This window comes from Vicia villosa, unplaced genomic scaffold (genome assembly GCF_029867415.1).
Source record: "Vicia villosa cultivar HV-30 ecotype Madison, WI unplaced genomic scaffold, Vvil1.0 ctg.000477F_1_1_1, whole genome shotgun sequence".
Classification (NCBI taxonomy): Eukaryota; Viridiplantae; Streptophyta; class Magnoliopsida; order Fabales; family Fabaceae; genus Vicia; species Vicia villosa.
The window spans coordinates 312,540-322,703 of record NW_026705229.1 but is presented as its reverse complement, the minus strand read 5'-3'; positions in this window follow the sequence as shown (position 1 = coordinate 322,703).

Here is a 10,164-nt window from a genome sequence, read left to right as displayed (position 1 = left end):
GGTCAACATCAGCACTTGAGACTTCAACAATGACAGTCTTCTGAGGCGGTTCTCCTCTAGCAATCAAAACTTGCAGCATTTCAGTTAACTTGGTCATGCCTGACTTCAATTCTTCAATTTCCATTCTGACCTCTGCATTGTGTTGCTCTTGGTATTCCATTCTCAATCTGACGTTGGCTCTAGTTCCGTACTTGTGTGGAGGAATCAGCTTGACGGTAGACAACAACTCTGAAGATGGAGACAGACAAGGATAAGTTTTCTGGACAACCTGGATGTATGTATGCAAATGATGCAATTGCTGTTTTTTTTTTGTTTTTTTTTATTTTCAAAGAATTCAAGTTATTACTTTGTAAACATCAAAACATGAAGGAGGTAAATCCTATATTGGATCAAAACTTTGATCAAGTTATCATCAAGATCAATCATCCATTTTGGTGGATTAAGGTTTTTACCTCATCGACACCCAAGATCCATTGAGTTTGATGAAACTTATGATGTTTACAAAGAAAGACCTATGAGTTCCTTGGAAATCAAATGAATGCATGGATGCATGATTTATGCATCAATCACAATCAAGATCACACATGGTCGCACAAACAGGGTTCAAAGGTTCGACGTCATGAGCATGGAGTCAAGGTTAAGAACCACCCACAAAGGTATGTACTAGGGAATTTTGTACCTGCCGAACGGGTTCTATAAAGGTTCCCAGAGTTTTCAATCTTCTATCGGATACTACCGGCACGCACAATTGCTCATGGGCGCCAATAATATGCCTAAAAAGACCTCGTCTGAGCGTAGCATCGCATGACAACAAGCTCAAATTGGTACTTGATCTTGTTTCTGCACTACATCCTAAAAAGGCTTAGATTGGTTAAAAAGGTTCTAGGCCATTCAGCTTCTACGGACACTCACTATTGAAAGTAATAGCGTTATCACGATGATTCGTAACAACCTCTACTACCTTCCATGAGGCCTCCACTGATTGGGGTTCCACCATATGATGCTCATGTTAAGGATTGCTCCTGACATGCAACTATTGGTCTTACCACCTCCTATCTCAAGTTACTCACCAAAGTTCGGGTTAGAACTTTATCTCATCACAGAGGAACCATCGAGCACCAAAAAGAAAAAGAAAATAAACAAACAAAGCACATAATAATATATACAAACACACAGATAAACAAAAATAGGCTTAACACACTTAAAACTGGATCCCCAGTGAAGTCGCCATTTTTCTGTAGCGTGGAAAATCTGATATCGAAGCCATGGGATTGACTCGAATCAATATTTCGTTTGAAATCGCCACCGCGCTTTATTTTTTCAAAGGAAAAGGGAAAAGAACGTAAAACCCAAAGTTTTGTTTTTAAAACAAGAAAGAGATCTCAGGTACGGGTGCTGATTATATGAGGGGAAGGTTTAAAGCACCCCTCATATCCGTGGTACTCCACGGGAACCTTTTTGAAAATCTGTGTGTGTGTGCTAAAAAAGAGTTTGTTTTATTTATTTTTAAAATAAGCTCGGCAAAGCGTTAAGCTTTGGGCCTACATACCTCCTCGGTGCAATGGAGAAGTCAGAGCTAATGTAGTTCCGCTTTTTTGGGAAAAAAACGTTTTTAAGAAAAACGAATAAACACTTTGTTGTCGTTAGAGAGAAATACTCAGCCATTGATCTTGAGCATGAGAACAAACAAGTTCTTTGCATCGCAAATGAAAGAAGGGCTCCAACTCGGATAAAATCAACGAGTATGCCACTAGCTCTCTCACGCGGAAAAGATCTTGTTATTATCAATCAATTTCAAAATCGTGGGGTATAACCACTCGTTTCGACAATTATCGGTGTCTAAACTTTTGAAGAAAAGCCACTAAGGGCGAAAGATATTTTTAAGAAAAGAAAAAAAAAGTTTTGAAAAGGTTTGCAAACATAAGAATATTTTGGAAAAAGGGAGAAGATTTTGAAAATTTAAGAATGGGAGGAGATGAAGAGGCTAACCTAATGCATAAAATAAAAGCTAAGGAAAGAAACGGTCTAACCGAATAAGAAGCCAACACTTGACATTAAGAGCCAAGGTAGTTTTCCCATCCTTTGGATTTATCAGTACCAACACATTAACACTTGGGGATCCAGATGAACTTATTGTCTTAGCACCATTTTTTCATTAAGAACATTAAGATTCCGACGAAAATCGGGCAGAGTAACGGCTGTTTTCGGGTAAAATCCTTATATCAATGCCTTGGAATTAACCATCAAGGGCTTTCAAGGAAATACCTGCACACATAAACATACAACAGAACAATGCCAGACAGACAGAACAATCACAGGATAGTAATAGAATGAGTCCAAAGGTACTAGGTCCATAAGTCCGAATCTCCAAAGTGCTAAGGATAGTAACCGATAGTCCAAAGAGAGCCTTATGTATTTTTTAGATTTTGATTGTTTATTACTGTTTTAGCAAAAAAAGTAAAGTATGGTCCAAGTGGACAAAGAAAAATAACGGAAGCATAAACATATGTCCAAGTGGACAAAGGAAAAAAAATGGCGGAAAGTAAATATGATGAAATGATAAAATAAAGCGATAAAGCGAGAAATATAAAGAGCGGTATAGTAAAGGTGCGGAAATTAAAGTTAGTTGTTAAGTGTTAAAGATAACCATCTTGAAACTTGTCAAGTATGTTATCAAAGTTAGTAGGAAGATCTATGGTGAGTGAATGATGTACTCGGATTTAAATTCAATGGGGTTTATCAGAAGCTTGATAGAATCATAGCGACTACACGATAAAAACCTCCACAAGTCTTAAATCAACCGCATACAATTCTCTTCCATATTTGATCTTTTTTATTCGGGACACGAAATATTGCGCTATGTTAAGCAGATCGCCAAGTGATTTATGTAGAAATCACCCTACAACGAGGCCGGTCAAAACTTTATGTGCTAATGCATGCGAGAAGAACGATATGTAGATCGCCTTCCGAAAGCAATACCGCACGAAAAGAAAATAGGTAGCGATCTAGTCTTTACTAAGAATCCATAAGAATTCTCAAAGTATTAAGACTTTCATCGATCAAAAGAAAAAAAGGAGAAGGAGAAGATAAAATGCATACAAATAATCAACTCACACTATCATTAATATCATTCATCTAATATTATGGATTTGGTTCTTTCAAACCTATCAACATCCTAGATCCAATGATATTAATGAAATGGAGGAATAAGAATAAAATTCACAAAAGATAATCAACTCATACTATCATTAATATCATTCATCTAATATTATGGATTAGGTCATTTCAAACCTATCAACATCCTAGATCCAATGATATTAATGAAGTGGAGGAAGTAGGAAGCCAAAACAAGCATAAAAAAGGCAAAAAACACATTCTGCCAGCAAGAAATCGATTTACCTCTGTAGGAAATCGATTTCCTGAGTGCAGAGTTCAAATTTTGAAAAAAAATAAGGTGGAAATCGATTTCCTACAGAGGGAAATCGATTTCCTGCACGCAGCATTCAAAAAATCAGCATTAGGAGGCATAAAACTTGACTTAAGCAAACATACAAACACCTTATGATCACATATCCATTGGAGCACGAATTTTCCATCAAATCACCATCAAATAGCACCAATATAGCATCAAAGATGCATTGAACACAAGCAACAAAGATCTACATCTTAGAATTGAGAAATTTACCAATTCTTGAATTAAAGTGGTGAAGTAGCTTCAAGAACAAGCACAAAGTGTAGATCCTTCAAATATGGAGATGAACAACCAAAGAAAAGAGAGAAATGTAGGAGGCTTAGTTCAAAATTAGCAAGATTCAAGGTGAATCTCACTAATCTTATGAAAATGAACTTTGGGTGAGGGTTTTGGAAAGGGTGAGAAATGAATTTGCAAGCAATTTTTTGGCTCTCCAAGCTTGAGAAATGAATTTGCAAGCAATTTTTTGGCTATCAAAGCTTGAGAAATGAGAGAGTAGAGGGCTCTATTTATAGAATTGGAGCAAGAGTAGTGGCAAATTGGTCTTTTTGTGTTTGGTGATTAACTTGTGTTTAATTGGTGATTAAAGTGGCAATTAAATGGTAAAAATGGTAAAATGAGGTTAAAGTGGGTTTAATGAATGAGTTAATTTTGATGAGGTGGAAAATTGATAAAATGATCAAATAAAAAGGTGCCAAAATGATGTCAAGCTTCCCTCCTTATATTTATTTGAATTTTGCGCACAGGAAATCGATTTCCCACAGGGGTAAATCGATTTCCATATTGAAAATTTCAAAAATTCCCTTTCTTGCACTTTTTGATTTTTGCTCGATCTTTTTCCTACAAAACACAAACAAGGGAAACAAAATGCATATTTTTGTATTTTGGTTAGTATAAAACAAATTAAAGAAAATTAGGTGCTTGATAGTTCCCCTCAAAGACGAAGCGAACATAACACCGAAAAATGAAATCTCAAGATTGTGATCTTGATTAATGATTGAGATGCAAATGATGTATGATCTTAGGGTCAAAAATTGGGGTATGACACCAAGGTTCTTGTAGAAATAAGACTAACAACTTCAATCCATTGTTTGCAAGGAAGAATCATCACTTTGCTCCTCTGTGTATTGTTTGGGTGGAAGTTAGCCATAAACTTCAGTTTCCTTATAAGGGGGTTCGTGAGTTTTACCTACTAAAAACTCTCAAGTTTAATTGAATACTCTCAAGATCAATTCTTGGAGACAAGACTAAGTCGTTTTTCATTGAACCTGTATACTTCATGGTGTTCTTTTCCTCGCTTTTATTTTCCACTGCTTGTTTATAAACCTTTTCAAAAATTTTTTTCACTCGGATTTTGATCTGAATTTTTTTTAAAAACCAATTTTTTATGAAACACACAATTCACCCCTCTTGTGTGTGGAGTCAAAGTCTTTGAAAACCTATTTTAGTTTTTTAATTTTTAAAACTCTTAAATAGAGAAAAGTTTTCAAAAATAGTTTTGTAAAATTAGACGACCAAACAAGTTTTATTATTTTTCAGATTTTAAAAACTAAAAAATAGTTTTACAAAACAAATCAAACCAGACCTCAATATGTTTACCCTTAGAGAGTTGAGTAACAACCCAAAGATCTTGCATACGATTGACCATTTCCCAAAGTTCTTTAGAGTAATTGATGGAATCAACAATAGTTGCCATTATAAGTTTGTCTCATGCAAAAAATAAAAAGGGTTAATGTTTGTCAGTAATTTATGAAATCAACTTACATGAAAAATCATAAGGATTTTTAAAACGAAAAAAGAGATGGAAAAAATGGACAAAGAAAAAACGACTCTTAAACATACATGTTAAAGTAGAATGTTGCCTATGAAGGAAACAATTTTGCGGATCCATCCGTTAAATCGAAAGTAGAATGTCACTAACCAATGTCTAAGAATTAAAAACTAATAAGGAAATTAGAATGTCATTAACAAATTTTATCTAATAATTAAGAGATGAAAAGCTAATCGAATCCTTAAATCGAAAGATGGGAACCTTCATGAATCTTAGGAAAAATCAACTAAGAAGGAAACTACAGAGAAATTGAAGGAGAAAATTCAATTACTCTAATATGAACACACAAGCTTGGAAAACAAATAATCATTGACTTCATCATACTCCTATCGTACAACTCCAGTAGAATCCTTCAAAAGAACTTACTTAGTAGTTGAACGATCATCGGAAGATTCTATATCAAATGAAGGAACCTCATGTTTTAGAAAATGTTGTGAAGAAGAATTATTTTCAAACGAAATCTTCGAAATAAGAAAGGGAGGAGAAACATCAACCTCTGGAAGAACCGTAAAAGAATTCGCTTCCAACGAAAAAGATGAAGTTCGCTTAAAGGCAACCTACAAGGTAGATATTGTTCAGGTAACTAAACCATATTATGAACAACTGTTTAAAATGGGTGGTCAGTTAGCTGAAGAAAATGATAAACCGAGAGATTTCCACTTAGGTATTAAGGAGTCATTAAGATTCCTTAAAGAAATCAATGAATAATTAAATATAGAATTAACTAAGATAAGCAACTCACAAGAAGAATGTAGATGTTGCGTCCATCTGAAAAAGGAAGTAACTCAATTACACGAAACCCTAGGAAAATTACCCAAGGGAAAGAAAAGCTTGACTTGATCTTATCAAGTCAAAGACCTTACTTTATTAAAAATGGACTAGTAATTAAAAAGGATAGAAAACCTAATAAAGACATAGATCACAAGAAAAATATCGCCTAGTTTATAAATGCGCACACTGTAAAGGAGCTAGTCATTTAGAGCCTTTTTGCTTAGATAAATTGAAAAGATCTAAAGGCAAAAACCTTAGATCTTTTGGAACTAATACAACTGAGTCCAAGAATAAGTTGGCACCAAAGGTGAAACCTTAATGTTTTACAGGTATGTTTTGCAGCTCAAAGCTTTAAGAGGATTATCAATGGTGAAATTCTGGCACTTACACAACAAATGTCGTAACAGCACACAATGTCAAGACAAATGTTATAACATCTGCTGACTTAAAGCACAATTATGAAATTGGAAACTAAATGCAGAAAGATAAAGAACATAGTAAATGAGTATCTGAATATTCTAGATTCTCATATCTTTTAATCAAATCTTTCAAGGATAAAAAACCAATCTGAACTGTCAGGATGTTCTGGTGTAGGATGTCTCAACATCCGGCAAAACATTTGTCAAAACACATAACAATTGAACCTGTTATGACAACAGGACAAGATGTTTCAACATCTTGCTCAACATTAGTTTAGAACCATGTTTTAGCAAAGTTATGCAATTCACAAAAACCATGGAACTAACAAATGGAGCTGTGCAAAGTAAGACTATACTTCAAAACATATAATTTTTATGAAGTCTCAGGTCCAGGAATGTAGGATGATGGCAAATAACAATTACAGTGATCAAAGAAAATATTTTGAGAATATCTTAAGGTTTATAATTCTTAGTGATAAATTGAGTGAATATGTCTGTGATGGACTTATTTATCTCGTTATTTATACCAACTCTCACATCCAACGATGTGTAGAGAATAATACACCATAATGTGGTTGGTGTTTCCCTTTTAAGGGAAGTGTTTCTCAAGATCTCTTGATAAAAGAGGTATACATTATTTTAAGGTAAATAAATCGGATAACTCTGATTAAATACTTAAAATAGTAAATTTAAACTTTTTCCCATCTCTATAAACTATTTTACTAACAATAAAACTAATTTTCTGCTTGTTTATAAAAAACGGGTGCAAATAATGCGAAATAGGGGTGCATAAAAGAAAAAAATAGCACAAGCCCCAAACAACACAGAGGAGGCTGAACTATGTAAGCCTGGTCGATTGGAATGTTATGGAAATCGACTGGAAGACTTCCATGAGCATATTTTCAGATCAAATCCAAGTCAAACTTGTGCCTCAAGTAAATTAAATCCCACCATTGATGATGAACGCTCAAAATCCTGAAAAAATCTAGAAAACCAATAGATTGGAGCCCTTAGCCAATCGATTGGCACACTCAATTTGGAAATATTTTGATTTTATTTTCATTCACCATAATACTCATTGATTCCTTGCCAGAAATACACAATCAAATCTTTAGAAGGCGCACTATAAATATGTATTCATCCCTCACTTCTTTGAATTTCATATTTCTCTTTCAAAATCTTACAATTATGAGACTATTCTCTTAAAATCATCATGGCTCCCAAAAGGTTGAACTTTTCAACCAGCCCCTTCTCTAATTTCTTGACCACCAAGAAACAAGAAGTGATATTTTTCCAAGAGTCGGTCGACCGCAAACCCTTATAAGGATTCACTCCCTAGACACATAAGCCTTTAGAAATTGTGACAGCTTTACAACCTTTGAAGAACTTAACCTAACCACCTTCGTCTACAGCCCCTCGAGGAAAATTTATCCATCATTATTCATGATGTTCTTCTCAAATCTCAAACTCACTAATGGTATAGTTCATTCTGATGTAAAAAGGCAAATGATATCCCTGTTTGTAGAAGAATTTGAAGAAATTTTGAATCTCCCTTATGAAGATATCATCCTCGAGTCTAGAGAAAAGGGATATGACTTCAATCGTAAAGTTTTTGCATCATCTTTTATGAAAGACCCATTATCCTTCATACAAAATCCATTCACTGCTGGATATATCCGTCTTGATAGCCAAATGATTCATTATGTAATCAATCATGTACTATTCCCAAGAAAGAGCAACTTTAGCCTCATAATCCAATTCGATGTTGAAGTTGTATGGTTAGTAGAAAACAAGATCAAAGTGAACTAGGTGAAACAAGTAATCGAATACATGATAGGGAGCACAAAAGAAGAATTATTTTTACCATATGGTAATTTGATCACAAAAATTCTGGAACACACCTGATTCAACTTCGAAGATGAATAATACAAAGAAAAAGGCATCTAAAATAGAAAAATCAGTTCTACCAACAATGAGGTTTCAGATCATAAATGGAAAAATGACTAAAAACCCTCTTCAAATGAAAATAGAAGCAAAAAGTTAAGAAGTAGACGACTACGACCACTTCATTCCTTCACCTCCTCAACTTCCCATAACTGATGACATATTCAAAGTTTTAATTGAAAAGATAAATATGATTAATGACAAGTTCAATTTCATAACCCGATACTTCATTTCAGACCAAACACAACTGCCTCGAGATATGTTCTATGATGTTTTGATAACGAATAATCTCACCTATAATTTCCTAAGTATGCTGAATTTTATCTTCTACTTTCTGTATTTTTATTCAACACCTTTCCCTTTTGTACTTTTAATTTCTAGCAATTTACATTAAATATATGAATGTTGTTTTCGCTTCTCTATATATCCTAATTGCCCATGTTTGAATATTTATATTATCGCAATGCATCTTTACCCGTCTTTTTGATTTCAACAAATAAAAAATACTCTTAGAGGAAGAAGATATACTCTCTATTTAACTCTTGGAGAGTTTAACCATTCCAAACACATTTTAAAAAAAAACTCTCATCTCCAAAAAAAATCGTTCCCCTTCCCACAATTTTTCTCTTTCACTGAACCTGAAGGAAATCCCGAGTTCCCCAAAAAAAATTGTTCTTCCCCAAAACGATTTAGGGATAGGGTGTTTTTCTCTGAACGAAATATCATCTTCTCCAAAAGATTTAGAATTTAATTTTTCGACTGTCGTTGTCTTCTCCAAACGATTCTTAGGTTTAGCGGTGGTCGCTCCACTACCATTGATGCCTAAACAATGTGTGGAGGATAAATGTTTTATCAAACGACACAAATTTTCCAAAGACGACATCACCGTTCGGAGTTGCTCAAATGATGATTCGTGTTTAATCCTTGTTGAATCAGTAACTTATTCATTGATTAAAATCTCAGAATTATCATAGTGTTGTTTTCTGCTAATAAGTTGTATATTAGGTTTGCTTTATCTACTAATATTTGTTGTTTCTCTATATTTAGAACTGTTAAGTGTTAATTGACCTGCTCTTTAATATAATATTATCGTTTCCTACTTAGAACCTGTAATGTACTGATTTTGCTGCCCTCCTATAATATTTTTGTACTATCTTCTAATTGCTCGTCTGATTTAAACAACTAAAAACATTCGAATAACATTTTTACCACTAATAAAATAAGGTTAGCAAGTTAAGATTGTGTTTCTATCACCGATGAAATCCTTCTTGGAGTATATATGTGGTGATTGTCATAAATAAAATAAATTTGGATTGGCGATATAGAAACTATCTAATAATGTGTTTAGATAAAGCATTTTATTAAGAACAATAAATTTTTGAGGAAATTGAAAATGACTTGATCAAAATCTATTGTCTGAATGAAAAACAGGGAGAATTGTTAAAATGATGTAAGTTTATTACGTATTTTATTCAAATTAAATTTAAGAAATTTCAAATGACACCAAGAAGTAATGAATTTGAAATTGCTCTTCACTCAAAATAATACTCTATATAATGCAAATGTTAAATTGTTTATTATTAATTTTTCAAAATTTACAAGATGGTCCTCATATTTTATAAAAATTTCCAAAAATTATAAATAAGTCCTTAATAATTTTAAAATTTTATAAATTTGTTACTTCAAAAATTGCAAATTTGATCCCTATTTTTCATTTTTTTAATTTG